The sequence below is a fragment of the Coregonus clupeaformis genome, unplaced genomic scaffold, assembly GCF_020615455.1.
Source record: "Coregonus clupeaformis isolate EN_2021a unplaced genomic scaffold, ASM2061545v1 scaf0011, whole genome shotgun sequence".
In the NCBI taxonomy this organism is placed as follows: domain Eukaryota; kingdom Metazoa; phylum Chordata; class Actinopteri; order Salmoniformes; family Salmonidae; genus Coregonus; species Coregonus clupeaformis.
This window is the reverse complement of record NW_025533466.1, coordinates 1,599,804-1,615,248: the sequence shown is the minus strand read 5'-3', so window position 1 is coordinate 1,615,248 and position 15,445 is coordinate 1,599,804. Positions and strand designations below refer to the sequence as shown.

General features: G+C 41.3%; 1 protein-coding gene across 1 annotated transcript in view; it reads left to right on the top strand.

The window, feature by feature from the left end:
• The window catches only part of LOC121585124 (F-box/LRR-repeat protein 17), a 360,813-nt gene that overhangs the window by 116,745 nt on the left and 228,623 nt on the right, over positions 1-15,445 (top strand).

Genomic DNA, 15,445 nt, shown 5'->3' with positions numbered 1-15,445 from the left:
AGCAGGAGAGGCTTTTTTTTTTAAATTTTGGTTCACTTGGTTGACAATACAGTGCCTTGCAAAAGTATTTACAACCTGTAATTTAAATTGATTTTTATTTGGATTTCATGTAATGGACATATACAAAATATTTTTTAGAAAAAAGTAATAACTGAAAAGTGGTGCGTGCATACAGTGAGGGAAAAAAGTATTTGATCCCCTGCTGATTTTGTACGTTTGCCCACTGACAAAGAAATGATCAGTCTATAATTTTAATGGTAGGTTTATTTGAACAGTGAGAGACAGAATAACAACAACAAAATCCAGGAAAACGCATGTCAAAAATGTTATAAATTGATTAGCATTTTAATGAGGGAAATAAGTATTTGACCCTCTCTCAATCAGAAAGATTTCTGGCTCCCAGGTGTCTTTTATACAGGTAACGAGCTGAGATTAGGAGCACACTCTTAAAGGGAGTGCTCCTAATCTCAGCTTGTTACCTGTATAAAAGACACATGTCTAAAGAAGCAATCAATCAATCAGATTCCAAACTCTCCACCATGGCCAAGACCAAAGAGCTCTCCAAGGATGTCAGGGACAAGATTGTAGACCTACACAAGGCTGGAATGGGCTACAAGACCATCGCCAAGCAGCTTGGTGAGAAGGTGACAACAGTTGGTGCGATTATTCGCAAATGGAAGAAACACAAAATAACTGTCAATCTCCCTCAGCCTGGGGCTCCATGCAAGATCTCACCTCGTGGAGTTGCAATGACCATGAGAACGGTGAGGAATCAGCCCAGAACTACACGGGAGGATCTTGTCAATGATCTCAAGGCAGCTGGGACCATAGTCACCAAGAAAACAAATGGTAACACACTACGCCGTGAAGGACTGAAATCCTGCAGCGCCTGCAAGGTCCCCCTGCTCAAGAAAGCACATATACAGGCCCATCTGAAGTTTGCCAATGAACATCTGAATGATTCAGAGGAAAACTGGGTGAAAGTGTTGTGGTCAGATGAGACCAAACCCAAACTCTTTGGCATCAACTAAACTCATCGTGTTTGGAGGAGGAGGAATGCTGCCTATGACCCCAAGAACACCATCCCCACCGTCAAACATGGAGGTGGAAACATTATGCTTTGGGGGTGTTTTTCTGCTAAGGGGACAGGACAACTTCACCGCATCAAAGGGACGATGGACGGGGCCATGTACCGTCAAATCTTGGGTGAGAACCTCCTTCCCTCAGCCAGAGCATTGAAAATGGGTCGTGGATGGGTATTCCAGCATGACAATGACCCAAAACACACGGCAAAGGCAACAAAGGAGTGGCTCAAGAAGAAGCACATTAAGGTCCTGGAGTGGCCTAGCCAGTCTCCAGACCTTAATCCCATAGAAAATCTGTGGAGGGAGCTGAAGGTTTGAGTTGCCAAACGTCAGCCTCGAAACCTTAATGACTTGGAGAAGATCTGCAAAGAGGAGTGGGACAAAATCCCTCCTGAGATGTGTGCAAACCTGGTGGTCAACTACAAGAAACGTCTGACCTCTGTGATTGCCAACAAGGGTTTTGCCACCAAGTACTAAGTCATGTTTTGCAGAGGGGTCAAATACTTATTTCCCTCATTAAAATGCAAATCAATTCATAACATTTATGACATGCCCCAGTGTCTGCAACACCACTAAGCAAGGGGCACCACCAAGCAAGCGGCACCATGAAGACCAAGGAGCTCTCCAAACAGGTCAGGGACAAAGTTGTGGAGAAGTACAGATCAGGGTTGGGTTATTTAAAAAAATCTGAAACTTTGAACATCCCACGGAGCACCATTAAATCCATTATTAAAAAATTGAAAGAATATGGCACCACAACAAACCTGCCAAGAGAGGGCCACCCACCAAAACTCACGGACCAGGCAAGGAGGGCATTAATCAGAGAGGTGTCAAAGAGACCAAAGATAACCCTGAAGGAGCTGCAAAGCTCCACAGTGGAGATTGGAGTATCTGTCCATAGGACCACTTTAAGCCGTACACTCCACAGAGCTGGGCTTTACAGAAGAGTGGCCAGAAAAAAGCCATTGCTTAACGGCATGTGAGAGACTCCCCAAACATATGGAAGAAGGTACTCTGGTCAGATGAGACTAAAATTGAGCTTTTTGGCCATCAAGAAAAACGCTATGTCTGGCGCAAACCCAACAACTCTCATCACCCTGAGAACACCATCCCCACAGTGAAGCATGGTGGTGGCAGCATCATGCTGTGGGGATGTTTTTATCGGCAGGGACTGGGAAACTGGTCAGAATTGAAGGAATGATGGATGGCGCTAAATACAGGGAAATTCTTGAGGGAAACCTGTTTCAGTCTTCCAGAGATTTGAGGCTGGGACGGAGGTTCACCTTCCAGCAGGACAATGACCCTAAGCATACTGCTAAAGCAACACTCGAGTGGTTTAAGGGGAAATATTTAAATGTCTTGGAATGGCCTAGTCAAAGCCCTGACCTCAATCCAATTGACACTCTGTGGTATGACTTAAAGATTGCTGTATACCAGCGGAACCCTTCTAACTTGAAGGAGCTGGAACAGTTTTGCCTTGAAGAATGGGCAAAAATCCCAGTGGCTAGATGTGCCAAGCTTATAGAGACATACCTCAAGAGACTTGCAGCTGTAATTGCTGCAAAAGGTGGCTCTACAAAGTATTGACTTTGGGGGGTGAATAGTTATGCACGCTCAAGTTTTCTGTTTTTTTGTCTTATTTCTTTTTTGATTCACAATAAAAAATATTTTGCATCTTCAAAGTGGTAGGCATGTTACGTAAATCAAATGATACAAACCCCCCAAAAAATCAATGTTAATTCCAGGTTGTAAGGCAACAAAATAGGAAAAATGCCAAGGGGGGATGAATACTTTCGCAAGCCACTGTAAGGGAGTTTAGCGTGTAAATATGATCAAATGTGTGGTAATTAGATAAACATCTCATTTGGCTCTTGCTCAAGACACGATAAGGAAGTCTTGGATTTATAATACTACAAAGTACCTACCCCAGGTTACTGTTCACACAGATGCTTCTGTAATTTTTTGGGTTCAAATGTATTTACACTCTTAAAGGGGTTATGAGTCCTTCATTCCAAGTGTCAGGGAATTATCCCTGAATAATTTTAAGATAGCCAATTGGAATTTTTCAGAACTGTGTTTAATTATCTTGTTTAAGATGCCATTGGGACCACAGGAATTTGTCCTCAATTCTTGTTCAGTGATGGGGAACTATAGTGGAATTTGTGCAATTTGTCATGGATATCGTTGGTATCTTGTCTTGTGCCTTGGTGAGGTTACAAATACGTTTTTAAAATTATTAATCCATACTGTATATCTCCATTTTGTAGAGTGAGTTCCGATGATCCCAGAAAGAATTTGCATTAATGGCCTCCTCAATTAGTCACAGTCGTTTTCGGGTATGTTCAATCTTTTTTTTCCTGATGGTGTTCTTATAATGTGTAACAACTCCGTAGGTGGAGTGTGTCACATGAGTGGTAGTGCAAAACAAGAGTCAGACAAGGCAATTCAGTTCTCAAACATAGCAAATGCTCCAAATCAAACACTGGCCATTTAAGGCTAATTTAAGGCTTTAAGTAAACTTAAATACTGGGGAAGATAGTATTTTACCACAGGGCAGAGAGAGCTTCAAACCTTAATTGTATTGGGGTTCTGTTCTGGCTGGACCATCGATTGCGACACAGCTTCAGCATGTCTCTCTCTCCTGCGGGAATGCCACTGCATGGCCTATGTGCAGCTGCAGTCAATTACGTCTCTGTGGAGAACTGCCACACCTTGTAGTAAGTCGTTTAGCCACCAGATGGGGCCAAAACTGGGCCTTTCCCACCCTTACACCCCTTGGGTGCTCACAAATGTGACCCACTACCTGGAATTCGGTCCTATGGAACAACATTTGAAATTGTGTTTTTTCCATTGGATAAAAGTAGAGACTCAGAGCTAGAAAATGGTATACCATACACTAACGTTCAAAAGTCTGGGGTCACTTAGAAATGTCCTTGTTTTCGAAAGAAAAGCAATTATTTTGTCCATTAAAATAACATCAAATTAATCAGAAATACAGTGTAGACATTGTTAATGTTGTAAATGGCTATTGTAGCTGGAAACGGCTGATTTTTAATGGAATATCTACAGTTGAAGTCGGAGGTTTACATACACCTTAGCCAAACACATTTAAACTCAATTCCTGACATTTAATCCTAGTAAAAATTCCCTGTCTTAGGTCATTTAGGAGCACCACTTTATTTTAAGGATGTGAAATGTCAGAATAATAGTAGAGAGAATTATTTATTTCAGCTTTTATTTATTTCATCACATTCCCAGTGGGTCAGAAGTTTACATCCACTCAATTAGTATTTGGTAGCATTGCCTTTAAATTGTTTAACTTGGGTCAAACGTTTCAGATAGCCTTCCACAAGCTTCCCACAATAAGTTGGGTTAATTTTGGCCCATTCCTCCTGACAGAGCTGGTGTAACTGAGTCAGGTTTGTAGGCCTCCTTGCTCGCACATGCTTTCTCAGTTCTGCCCACAACTTTTCTATAGGATTGAGGTCAGGGCTTTGTGATGGCCACTCCAATACCTTGACTTTGATGTCCTTAAGCCATTTTGCCACAACTTTTGAAGTATGCTTGGGATCATTGTCCATTTGGAAGATCCATTTTCGACCAAGCTTTAACTTCCCGACTGATGTCTTGAGATGTTGCTTCAATATATCCACATCATTTTCCTTCCTCATGATGCCATCTATTTTGTGACGTGCACCAGTCCCTCCTGCAGCAAAGCACCCCAACAGCATGATGCTGCCACCCCCGTGCTTCACAGTTGTGATGGTGTTCTTCGGCTTGCAAGCAATCCCCTTTTTCCTCCAAACATAACGATGGTCATTATGGCCAAACAGTTCTATTTTTGTCTCATCAGACCAGAGGACATTTCTCCAAAAAGTATGATATTTGTCCCCATGTGCAGTTGCAAACTGTAGTCTGGCTTTTTTATGGCGGTTTTGGAGCAGTGGCTTCTTCCTTGCTGAGCGGCCTTTCAGGTTATGTCGATATAGGACTCGTTTTACTGTGGATATAGATACTTTTGTACCTGTTTCCTCCAGCATCTTCACAAGGTCCTTTGCTGTTGTTCTGGGATTGATTTGCACTTTTCACACCAAAGTACGTTCATCTCTAGGAGACAGAACGCGTCTCCTTCCTGAGCGGTATGACGGCTGCGTGGTCCCATGGTGTTTATACTTGCATACTTTTGTTTGTACAGATGAACGTGGTACCTTCAGGCGTTTGGAAATTGCTCCCAAGGATGAACCAGACTTGTGGAGGTCTAAATATTATTTTCTGAGGTCTTGGCTGATTTCTTTTGATTTTCCCATGATGTCAAGCAAAGAGGCACTGAGTTTGAAGGTAGGCCTTGAAATACACCCACAGCTACACCTCCAATTGACTCAAATGATGTCAGTTAGCCTATCAGAAGCTTCTAAAACCATTACATCATTTTCTGGAATTTTCCAAGCTGTTTAAAGGCCCAGTCAACTTAGTGTATGTAAACTTCTGACCTACTGGAATAGTGATACAGTGAATTATAAGTGAAATAATCTGTATGTAAACAATTGTTGGTAAAAGTACTTGTGTCATGCACAAAGTAGATGTCCTAACTGACTTGCCAAAACTATAGTTTGTTAACAAGAAATTTGTGGAGTGGTGGAAAATCGAGTTTTAATGACTCCAACCAAAGTGTATGTACACTTCTGACTTCAACTGTACATAGGCATGCAGAGGCCCATTATCAGCAACCATCAGTCCTGTGTTCCAATGGCAAGTTGTGTTTGCTAATCCAAGTTTATCATTTTAAAAGGCTAATTGATCATTAGAAAACCCTTTTGCAATTATGTTAGCACAGCTGAAAACTGTTGTGCTGATTTAAAGAAGCAATAAAACTTTCCTTCTTGAGACTAGTTGAGTATCTGGAGCATCAGCAATTGTGGGTTCGATTACAGGCTCAAAATGGCCAGAAACAAATAACTTTCTTCTGAAACTCGTCAGTCTATTCTCGTTCTGAGAAATGAAGGCTATTCCATGCGAGAAATTGCCAAGACACTGAAGATTTCGTACAACGCTGTGTACTACTCCCTTCACAGAACAGCGCAAACTGGCTCTAACCAGAATAGAAATAGGAGTGGGAGGCCCCGGTGCACAACTGAGCAAGAGGACAAATACATTAGAGTGTCTAGTTTGAGAAACAGACGCCTCACAGGTCCTCAACTGGCAGCTTCATTATCTGGCAGCTTCATTAGTACCCGCAAAACACCAGTCTCAACGTCAACAGTGAAGAGGCGACACCGGGATGCTGACCTTCTATGCAGAGTTGCAAAGAAAAAGCCATATCTCAGACTGCCCAAAATCTTTTCTTTTTATTGGCCAGTCTGAGATATGGCTTTTTCTTTGCAACTCTGCCTAGAAGGTCAGCATCCCAGAGTCGCTTCTTCACTGTTGACGTTGAGACTGTTGTGCACCGGGGCCTCCCACTCCTCTTTCTATTCTGGTTAGAGCCAGTTTGTGCTCTTCTGTGAAGGGAGTAGTATGAGATCTTCAGTTTCTTGGCAATTTCTCGCATGGAATAGCCTTAATTTCTCAGATCAAGAATAGACTGACATGTTTCAGAAGAATGTTATTTGTTTCTGGCCATTTTGAGCCTGTAATCGAACCCACAATTGCTGATGCTCCAGATACTCAACTAGTCTCAAGAAGGCCAGTTTTATTGCCTCTTTAATCAGCACAACAGTTTTCAGCTGTGCTAACATAATTGCAAAAGGGTTTTCTAATGATCAATTAGCCTTTTAAAATGATAAACTTGGATTAGCAAACACAACGTGCCATTGGAACACAGGACTGATGGTTGCTGATAATGGGCCTCTGTACGCCTATGTAGATATTCCATTAAAAATCAGCCGTTTCCAGCTACAATAGCCATTTACAACATTAACAATGTCTACACTGTATTTGTGATCAATTTGATGTTATTTGAATGGACAAAAAAAATGCTTTTCTTTCGAAAACAAGGACATTTCTAAGTGAACCCAAACTTTTGAAAGGTTGTGTACATTGCAGTTGAGGAACAATGGGAAAGTAATTCTGCTTTGAAAGGTGATAAACTTGTAACCCCACTTTTGAGAAAATGCTCTTTGAATGTTTTGGTACACCTACTGGAGAGCTGTTCTTTGTCTACACCCTTTCAGCATTGTTCACACCCTCTTAAGCCTTAGCCACACCCATCTCTTTAAGATACACATGTGAAGCCATGTGTTAAACAGTGTGAGTAGTGTAGTAAACAACCAAAGATTTCAAGACTAAAAGTGGTAAAAGTAGTAGCCTACAATAAGGAAAAACTCCAGGTAAAAATACACTTTATCTAGTCCTTGGCCTATATCCTAATCTGACTTTGGTGCAGGTGATGTTGTTCTTCACATTACCATCTCTGGTAAACACACACTATATCAAATATAATCTAAGTGTCTTTGTCACATGCACAGTATACAGAAGGTGTAAAGGGTACAGTGAAATGGTTATTTGCATAGTAGCAATATCAAAAACAGAAAGTGTCCATATAAAAATATTTTATCTTTTAAATAATTATTAGATGACGCTTACCCAGACACACTTGTCTAAATTGATGGGTCATGTGAAAGTAATGCTATAACCACCCCCAGCCACATCTAGCTAAGTGGATGCATCACTATTGTCTAGACATGTACACATGAAATACAATAGATGGCCATAATCACCCTCAGACACATCTGGCTAACTTGATGGGTCATGTAATCATCTGGCGAAGTGGAGTCTTTTGTTTAGACAAGTAGCTAGCTAGCTAAACAATGAACTGGCATAATCCCAACTCATACTACTACCAATATGAACTGATTGTCATAGCTGTAGTATGAATCTGCAGGTAGCTAAAGCTAACCAACTAGGTTCAATGTTAGCTAGCTAACTAACATTAGGCTATAACTAGCAATGCAAATGGGTTTCTGTTTTGAATAATATTACTACACAGATCATACATGTAACGTTAGCTAGCGAGCTAGCAAGCTAACGTTTGTTAGCTAGCTAACAGTACACTTTAACTTGCAATGAAAATGACTTTCTGACAAAATTAAAAACATATAATATCTGAAAATGTAGCTAGACGCTTACCCGTATACATGGATGAACGCTACACGACAGACTGGAACGATTTAACTCCGTTTTGTTTGTCCACACCCACACACGAGCCAGCCAGTGCCGCTGTATAATATCATCACTAATGGCACTGACCAAATCCTCTACTGGACCGAACGTTTAAAGGTGTTGTAGGCTAAATGTCCATGCCAAGTTTCGCTTCCAACGGGTCATTGCTTTAGCCTACAGAAAATGTCATCTTGGTTGTCAAAAAGTTATAAGATAAAGGATTCACATGTGGGTAAAAATGACTACTAAAGGACAATAGGACACACAAGCGAGTATAAATGAGTCAACAGTTGAGTCAAATGCTTTATGAAATGCGCTTGCATCAGTGAATTCAACTTCAATTGCTCTGCCTTCGTGTGTCCTGTTTACAGCGTGCAGCAGAGGGAAAGTGTACATACTGACACGCCACAGTCCTACAGTAGCTAGGCTACTAAAATGTTGCAGTCTGGCTTCGGTTTTTAAGGCTTGACAATGAATAACCAACAAACAAAACTTACAATAAAAAACAGTGCAAAGGAAAACATGTAGGATTATTACAGCAACATTTGAGCAGCGGCCTCGGCTGGCTACTCAGCTGACAAAACATTTTGAATGCAACACACAGCAATGCTGCATTCAACCGCACCAGTGATCCATGCAATGCAAAAAAAATAAAAAAACATGTTTTATGTTTAAATGTTATATCAACCTAGCTACGTTTTTGTTATTTGGAGTTATAAAAAAAAAAAAAAAAGATTCGCGTCGCAGCGTATTATGCATATCTGAAAGCATAGCAGCAAAGGCTGGACAAATATTATTTATTTTAATATGTTAAAATGCTAGATACAGCATCCTATGTGCCTAAGTGGACATTATAATGGGCGGTATTTTTTCAAATAAAACAATGGCCAGTTTGGGTCGCAGTTGTATGCATGTTTTTTTGTAAAAACAAACATAATAGGCTATGTCTGGCCTGCAAATTTGTAGTTTTTTCAATATGGCCCATGCAATGATTTGAGTTTGACACCCCTGTCCTAAAGAGTCCCCTCGTACCCTACCATTTACAATGTACTGACAAATGTTTAAAACAATTGTGGTCAATTATAAAGTCTTCCTGTGTGCTGGTTGTATCAGGAAGAGTTCCTGTTCTGGCATTAAGGTCACCACATACCAGCACATTATCTTGGGCTTGAAAATGGCATATCTCTAAGTCAAGGTCAGAGAATGTGTCATCTGAATAGTAAGGAGACTCTGAGGGCTGTACATACAGTGGGGAGAACAAGTATTTGATACACTGCCGATTTTGCAGGTTTTCCTGTTGCTACCATGTTGTTGTCATGTTGTGTTGCTACCATGCTGTGTTGTCATGTGTTGCTGCCATGCTAGGCGGTTGTCTTAGGTCTCTCATTATGTGGTGTTGTGTTGTCTCTTTTGCCGTGATGTGTGTGTTGTCCTATATTTTATTTATTTTTAATCCTGGCCCCCGTCACCGCAGGAGGCCTTTTGCCTTTTGGTAGGCCGTCATTGTAAATAATAATTTGTTATTAACTGACTTGCCTAGTTAAATAAAGGTTAAATAAAAAATAAGTACAAAAAAGGTTATCCATTCGACTTATTCGAGGTCATATACAGTGGGGAGAACATGTATTTGATACACTGCCGATTTTGCAGGTTTTCCTACTTACAAAGCATGTAGAGGTCTGTAATTTTTATCATAGGTACACTTCAACTGTGAGAGACGGAATCTAAAACAAAAATCCAGAATATCACATTGTATGATTTTAAAGTAATTCATTTGCATTTTATTGCATGACATAAGTATTTGATCACCTACTAACCAGTAAGAATTCCGGCTCTCACAGACCTGTTAGTTTTTCTTTAAGAAGCCCTCCTGTTCTCCACTCATTACCTGTATTAACTGCACCTGTTTGAACTCGTTACCTGTATAAAAGATACCTGTCCACACACTCAATCAAACAGACTCCAACCTCTCCACAATGGCCAAGACCAGAGAGCTGTGTAAGGACATCAGGGATAAAATTGTAGACCTGCACAAGGCTGGGATGGCCTACAGGACAATAGGCAAGCAGCTTGGTGAGAAGGCAACAACTGTTGGTGCAATTATTAGAAAATGGATGAAGTTCAAGATGACGGTCAATCACCCTCGGTCTGGGGCTCCATGCAAGATCTCACCTCGTGGGGCATCAATGATCATGAGGAAGGTGAGGATCAGCCCAGAACTACACGGCAGCACCTGGTCAATGACCTGAAGAGAGCTGGGACCACAGTCTCAAAGAAAACCATTAGTAACACACTACGCCGTCATGGATTAAAATCCTGCAGCGCACGCAAGGTCCCCCTGCTCAAGCCAGCGCATGTCCAGGCCCGTCTGAAGTTTGCCAATGACCATCTGGATGATCCAGAGGAGGAATGGGAGAAGGTCATGTGGTCTGATGAGACAAAAATAGAGCTTTTTGGTCTAAACTCCACTCGCCGTATTTGAAGGAAGAAGAAGGATGAGTACAACCCCAAGAACACCATCCCAACCGTGAAGCATGGAGTTGGAAACATAATTCTTTGGGGATGCTTTTCTGCAAAGGGGACAGGACGACTGCACCGTATTGAGGGGAGGATGGATGGGGCCATGTATCGCGAGATCTTGGCCAACAACTCCTTCCCTCAGTAAGAGCATTGAAGATGGGTCGTGGCTGGGTCTTCCAGCATGACAACGACCCGAAACACACACCCAGGGCAACTAAGGAGTGGCTCCGTAAGAAGCATCTCAAGGTCCTGGAGTGGCCTAGCCAGTCTCCAGACCTGAACCCAATAGAACATCTTTGGAGGGAGCTGAAAGTCCGTATTGCCCAGCGACAGCCCCGAAACGTGAAGGATCTGGAGAAGGTCTGCATGAAGGAGTGGGACAAAATCCCTGCTGCAGTGTGTGCAAACCTGGTCAAGACCTACAGGAAACGTATGATCTCTGTAATTGCAAACAAAGGTTTCTGTACCAAATATTAAGTTCTGCTTTTCTGATGTATCAAATACTTATGTCATGCAATAAAATGCAAATTAATTACTTAAAAATCATACAATGTGATTTTCTGGATTTTTGTTTTAGATTCCGTCTCTCACAGTTGAAGTGTACCTATGATAAAAATTACAGACCTCTACATGCTTTGTAAGTAGGAAGACCTGCAAAATCGGCAGTGTATCAAATACTTGTTCTCCCCACTGTATATGGCACAGAGAAATACATCTCTCTGTGAGGGATTTATTATATATATTTTTTTAACCAAATGTGATTGTTTCCCATTTTTAGGGTTTGTATTGAATCACACATTTCTGATTTGTACCAAATTAATTAACCCTTTTAATTTGAATGTGGACCAGTGACACCTCTCTTCCTCACACCTCCACTCTGTCCCTTCACTCCTCCTCTCTCTCACCTTGGTAAACAAACAGAAGGTGTCCTGTCCTCTCACCATACAACACCTCTGGACAGAGTGCGTGAGAGACGGGAAACACTACACCTAGCCACCGGTCGGCCATATTGGCACTCCCCAGTATGAGTAGTCCTCCATAGTAATGAATGGAATTCTACAGTATTCAATTAAATGTTTCAAGGACAAAATTACATGTATTTAAGTATTTTTTTTGTAGTGGGGACAGTAACATTAGTAATCTCAAATAATTATACATTAAGGAAAATGTTTTTATATTTTGTATTTTATTTGTATGTTTAGCTCACATAATATAATTTAGAAGTATGCAATAAGGTATCTGTAATAGAACAAATGCAGCAAAAACGAATGTAGACCTTAATAAATGCATTTCTATAGCTTCTAAAATATGTTTTTTGCACTAGTGAGGGAGTGCCAAGATGGAGGCATGGTGGCTTCAACACAGTGTCCCCTATAAGTCATCTAGTGTATATATAAATCATTGGTCTCTTACTCTTCAGGCCAAATGCTGAAGAATAAATGCCCTGTATATTCCAGCAACTGATATTGAAAGAACTCATTATAAACAAACAATTATTTTCAGTAAAAAGATTAACAAAACAAAACCGATAAAATAACTATCTCTCTCTGTCTCTCTCCCCTCCTCTGTCTCTCTAATCCTGTGTGTGTTGGTGTAGATAACAGCCAGTGGTAGGGGGAGGGCAGTGAGAGGGCTGGTCAGATAGAGAGAGGGTCACCTACTCTCCAACTCACTAAGCTAAATGACCACATACACCACAACCCATCCACACACTCATCACACCACACGCTCGCACGCACATCACATACAAACTTATACACCATCAGCTGTGTGTCAGAGAGAGAACAGCGAGCGCAAGAGCGAGAGAGATTTGGCTCGATGCCACAGGGATAGCCCTGCCACAGCTCTCTGCTCTCCTGACTGAAATGGATAAGAAGAGAGAGGGAGGGAGAGAAAAATGGAGAACAGATTACTATCATTATTCAGTATTATATCCTTGTTGTTAAGTCATATTTATTTGACCCAGAAAGCTAGTGTGGAATGACCTGTGTGATATTGTGTCTCTCTCATCTGTGCTGGTGTTTTGAATGTGGACCAGTGACACCTCTCTCCCTCACACCTCCACCCTGTCCCTTCACTCCTCCTCTCTCTCACCTTGGTAAACAAACAGAAGGTGTCCTGTCCTCTCACCATACAACACCTCTGGACAGAGTGCGTGAGAGACGGGAAACACTACACCTAGCGTTGCTTTGCCCTTGGTCAACTCTTTAAGACAACTCTTGCTATAAGGACAAATGTTGCTCTGCCCATGCTAGTCATAGCTGTGTGCTCCTTGATTCCATAGTTGCCAGATTGACTTTTGTCTTACTCACAAACCTGTTCAGTTACTCCTCTTAGAAATTATGGCATGGTCACATAACATTCAGCACAATTTATACACACTCTTTGTGTTTATGACTAGCCATGCCAGCTCTATCAGTCCTAACCACATCTGATCTTGTAGCCTATAAGCTGGTTATGTGTCTATGGCAGGAGTAGACTGGGCCGGTCACACAGGTCTTGGACTAGAATCAATGACCTCATAGTTCAGGGTCCAGTTCTATTCTAACCATGACATCATTTCCTTTCCCTGTGGTCTCGACTTTGGTCCAGCTTCCTGTCTGGCACCTGACGCTACGCAAATAAATACTGTAACGCTACAGTTTGTCATGGCACTGTGCACTGGCAACACATGCACACACACACACACACACACACACACACACACACACACACACACACACACACACACACACACACCACTCTAATCTAAAGTTTCAGAAAACTCTCGCCCCAGTTTGGTCAAAGGCGAACCTTTCTTTTATTTTTCTTTCACAAAATGTGTCATTTTCTATTCGACCCCTGACCTGTGCTCTCATTTCCTGCTTTTGAGACGTGTCTAATTATGGAGGAGGTAGGTGGGAGCGAACCTCACCAGCTGGTCCACAAAGACATGGAAAAGAGATTTGAACTGAACTCTACCACATGATACAGACTTACAGTAAAGGAATGGAGAGTTTTTTAGAAGATGGAAACATAATAATTGAGACTAACAGAACTGTGAATTAAAGGCTAGATATGCACAGTTCAGTTCTATTTATATATCAGTTATTCTGGTTAGAAATTCACCATATGATGAAATTCCAAGTCTCCCTGGGAGCCTGTGACAGGCCATGCAGAGGTTCAGTCTGGGTAGTTGGATCCTTTTTATATCACGTTAAACCTCTTTTTCCCTCATAATGTGATGCTCTGTAGCGTTTGCTAGTCTCCATGCTCTGTAGTAGCTGTGTTTGGTTTGTTATGACTAGCGTCACAAGGAATCTGCACAGGCAGAATGTATTCCCAAAAATATTCTCACCAAAATTATTCCAAATAAATAATATCTATGTAATTTATATAAAAATAATCATAAAAAAAAAAAGACAATGAACAGAGTAAAAATTATAACATATACAGTGTGTGTGTGTGTATATATATATTGTCACATACACCAGATAGGTTCAGTGAAATGTGTTGTTTTACAGAGTCAGCCATAATAGTACGGCACCTGGAGCAAATTAGGGTTAAGTGCCTTGCTCAAGGGCACAGCAACAGGTTTTTTACCTTTTCGGCTCGGGTATTCAAACCAGACACCTTTTGGTTACTGGCCCAATGCTCTAACTACTACGCAACCTGCCAACCTTTATTTATTCCCTCCCTTTGTTCCTACTAGAAATGTATTGATTAGTGAACAGACTTCCATGCTGTGTTAACCTCGAGCTCTGCTCATCACCTCACACACTGGAACAGAAAATACCGCATTTTTCCATTATTAAATTCATAACCCCAAAAAGCTGATTATTATTCTTTCTCCATGGCAATAGTTCACTGGAAGAAAAATGATAGAAGTCTGTTTCTGGACCTTAGGTTGCCCAATGTGATTAATACTGAGGTGAGGAAAAGCTGGCGTGCATGTGTGCGCTGAGCCCAGAGCAGCTGTGTTTCACAGGTTTCAGTGTTTTTATTAACGCAGTGAATAATCAGCCAACCCTTCCTGCCAACTCACAGGAGTGAAACTGCTACGGTAAAAAGCAGCGGCAATTAGAATACCCTGCCAGAACCCCCCCCTCTCTCTCTCTCTCTCTCTCTCTGTGTGATCAGTGTAATGAATTAATATAAACTCTGATCTTATAACTGGAAGTGAGTCATTATCCAGATACATTAAGACCGAAAAATCTATTCATTATAATCTATCAACAGTGAGACAACAAATACTGTCACCCCTTTCAACATGATGGATTTCACTCATTTGACAATTTTTTTTCTTGACATAAATTTTAATTCCTTATTTGAGGGATTTGGGGATATTTTTCGATCCGCGTGCCAAAATGTTGAATTTTCCCCGTTGTGGTTTTTGGAGTTGGATTAACAAAGTTAGAGTCTCAGCCGTGACTGTGCTACGCTCCTCTCGTATACAACCCAGCTACACATCGGCCAATCAAAACAGAGGGTTTGTTGCCCTGATTTCTCATTGGATAATTCACATCAATGAATTGGCTGGCTAAGAAATTCTATTTGGGCAAAGATAAGCATATTTGAAGATTGAAGACCGAATTCCACTTTTGAAGTTGAGCTTTAATATTTGCTCCAGATTAAATAACCATACATAATGGTGTGTGTGTGTGTGGTATTTGTGTGTGTCTGTGAGAGCATGCAGGTGAGCC